This window comes from Triticum aestivum, chromosome 1B (genome assembly GCF_018294505.1).
Source record: "Triticum aestivum cultivar Chinese Spring chromosome 1B, IWGSC CS RefSeq v2.1, whole genome shotgun sequence".
In the NCBI taxonomy this organism is placed as follows: Eukaryota; Viridiplantae; Streptophyta; class Magnoliopsida; order Poales; family Poaceae; genus Triticum; species Triticum aestivum.
This window is the reverse complement of record NC_057795.1, coordinates 565969742-565973569: the sequence shown is the minus strand read 5'-3', so window position 1 is coordinate 565973569 and position 3828 is coordinate 565969742.

The following is a 3828-nucleotide window of genomic DNA, read 5'->3' as shown; positions in this document are numbered from 1 at the left end:
TTTGGAAAATTAATTTGATCTCCCTATTGCTCAACTCTACTTGACCACTAGACTGAGGGTGATAAGGAGATGCGATTCTATGATTAACATCATACTTAGCAAGCATCTTATGGAAAGCATCATGAATAAAATGTGAACCACCATTAGTCATAAGATATCTAGGGACTCCAAACCTCGGAAAAATAACACTTATTTAAGTATTTTAATAGAAGTGTTATGATCAGCACTACTAGTTGGAATAGCTTCTACTCACTTAGTAACGTAATCAACAACAACTAAAAAACGTGTGTAACCATTAGAGGCAGGAAAAGGTCCCATATAATCAAAGCCCCAAACATCAAACAGTTCAATAACAAGAGAATAATTCATAGGCATTTCTTGACGTCTACTAATGTTACAAATTCTTTGACATTCATCACAAGACAAGACAAACTTACGAGCATCTTTGAAGAGAGTAGTCCAATAAAACTGGATTGCAATACCTTATGTGCAGTTCTATCTCCAGCGTGGTGTTCTCCATATGATTCGGAGTGACACTTGCGTAGGATCTGTTCCTGTTCATGCTCAGGTACACAACGTCTAATAACACCATCTACTCCTTCTTTATAAAGGTGTGGGTCATCCCAGAAGTAATGTCTTAAATCATAAAAGAATTTTTTCTTTTGTTGGTATGTGAAACTAGGTGGTATACATTTAGCAACAATGTAATTAGCATAATCAGCATACCAAGGAGGAGTACGAGAAGCCTTAATGACCGCTAATTGTTCATCAGGAAAGCTATCATCAATAGGCAGTGGGTCATCAAGAACATTCTCTAACCTAGACAAGTTGTCTGCAACGGGGTTCTCAGCTCCCTTTCTATCAATAATATGCAAATCAAATTCTTGGAGCAAGAGAACCCATCTAATGAGTCTAGGCTTAGCATCTTTCTTTTCCATAAGATATTTAATAGCAGCATGATCAGTGTGAATAGTAACTTTGGAATCAACAATATAAGGCCTAAACTTATCACACGCAAACACAACTGCTAAGAATTCTTTTTCAGTAGTAGCATAATTTCTCTGGGCAGTATCAAGAGTCTTACTAGCATAATAGATAAAATTCAATTTCTTATCGACTCTTTGCCCTAGAACAACACCTACATCATAATCACTAGCATCACACATAATTTCAGAAGGTAAATTCCAATCAGGTGGCTGAACAATAGGTGTAGTGATCAAAGCTTTCTTAAGTATTTCAAATGCTTCTACACAATCATCATCAAAGACAAAAGGAATATCTTTTTGCAATAAATTAGTCAGAGGCCTAGAGATTTTAGAAAAGTCCTTAATGAACCTCCTATAAAAACCGGCATGACCAAGGAAACTTCTTATACCTTTTATGTCCTTGGGACATGGCATCTTTTCAATAGCATCAACTTTAGCTTTATCGACTTCAATACCTCTCTCGGAGATTTTGTGCCCCAAGACAATGCCTTCATTAACCATAAGGTGGCACTTTTCCCAATTCAAGACGAGACTAGTGTCTTCACATCTCTGCAAAACTCGATCAAGGTTTCTCAAGCAATCATCAAAAGAAGATCCATAGGCTGAGAAGTCATCCATGAATACCTCACAAATCTTTTCACAAAAATCAGAGAATATAGCCATCATGCATCTTTGAAAGGTAGCAGGTGCATTGCATAAACCAAAAGGCATACGTCTATAAGCAAAAGTACCAAAAGGGCAAGTAAAAGTAGTTTTTGATTGATCTTCCGCTGACACAGGTATTTGAGAGAAACCAGAATAACCATCTAGAAAGCAGAAATATGTATGTTTGGATATTCTTTCTAGCATTTGATCCATAAAAGGTAAAGGGTAATGATCTTTCTTAGTATCTTTATTTAACTTACGGAAATCAATTACCATCCTATAACCTGTAATAATTCTTTGCGGGATCAATTCATCTTTATCATTAGGAACAACAGTAATACCTCCCTTTTTAGGGACACAATGGACAGGGCTTACCCATTCACTATCAGCAACGGGATAAATTATACCTGCCTTGAGAAGCTTTAGTATCCATTTCTTACAACTTCTTTCATCTTAGGATTTAATCTTCGTTGAGGATCTCTAACTGGTTTGGCGTCTTTCTCCACATTTATTTCGTGTTGGCATAATGTGGGACTAATGCCCTTAAGATCATCCAAAGTATATCCAATAGCAGCATGGTGCTTCTTCAGAGTTTTCAATAATCTTTCCTCTTCCTGCTCTGAAAGGTTAGCACTAATAATAACAGGATATATTTTCTTTTCATCAAGATAAGCCTACTTAAGATTATCAGGTAAATGTTTTAGCTCAAACACGGGATCACCCTTGGGTGAAGGAGGATCCCTTAGAATTTCAACGGGAAGGTTATGTTTTAGAATAGGTTCCTGTTTAAGGAACACTTCATCTATTTCCCTTCTTTCTTTCATAAACATATCATTTTCATGGTCTAGCAAATATTATTCTAATGGATCAGTAGGAGGCACGGCAATAGAAGAAAGACCAATAATCTCATCCTTACTAGATGATTCTCTATCACGAGGTTGTCTACAACATTTAGAAAAATTAAACTCATGTTTCATATCCCCTAAGCCAATTTCAACAGTATCCTTTTCACAATCAATCTTAGCACTAACTATATTCAAGAAGGGTCTACCAAAAATAATGGGACAAAAGTCATCTTGTGGGGAACCAAGAACAAGAAAATCAGCAGGGTATTTGACCTTCCCACACAAGACTTCAACATCTCTAACAATCCCAAAAGGCCTAATATTATCTCTATTGGCAAGCTTAATTGTAACATCAATATATTCTAACTCAACAGGTGCAATATCATGCATAATCTCTTGGTATAAGGAAATAGGTATTGCACTAGCACTAGCACCCATATCACAAAGGCCATAATAACAATGATCTCCTATTTTAACAGAAATAATAGTCATGCCTACAACAGGTCTATGTATTTTAGCATCTGGTTTAACAATATTAGCAGTTTCACCATAGAAGTAAATAACATGCCCATCTAAATTATCATCCAAGAGATCTTTAACCATGGTAATACTAGGTTCAACTTTGATTTGCTCAGGAGGTGTATAAGTCCTAGTATTACTCTTATGAACAACAGTTGAAGTTTTAGCATGATCCTTTATTCTAATAGGAAAAGGAGGTTTCTCAACATAAGTAGTAGGAACAATAGGATCACTATAAGTGATAGTCTTTTCTTCAACTGTAATAGGTGCAACTACTTTTACTTCAATGGGAGGATTATATTTAAACCACTTCTCCTTAGGGAGATCAACGTGAATAGCAAATGATTCACAGGAAGAAGCTACTATCTCAGAATCAAGTCCATATTTAGCGCTAAATCCAGAAAAAGCATCGGTATCCATAAAAGATTTAACACAATCAAACTTAGGTGTCATACCTGACTCCTTACCATCGTTGGAACCCCAATCTTCAGAGTTGCATTTAATTCTTTCCAATAAGTCCCATTTGAATTCAATATTCTTCAACATATAAGAAACAACACAGGAAGTATCGAGCATGTTGCGATCATTGAGAGAAAGGCGAGCATAAATTTTTTGAATAATCATTTCTCTGGAGAGCTCATGATTGGGGCATGAATATAACATTTACTTAAGCCTCCCCAAGCTTGAGCGATGCTTTCTCCTTCGCGAGGCCAGAAATTATATATGTAATTACGATCATGATGAACAAGATGCATAGGATAGAACTTCTGGTGAAATTCCAACTTCAATCGTTTATAATTCCAAGATCCCGTATCATCACATAGGCTATACCA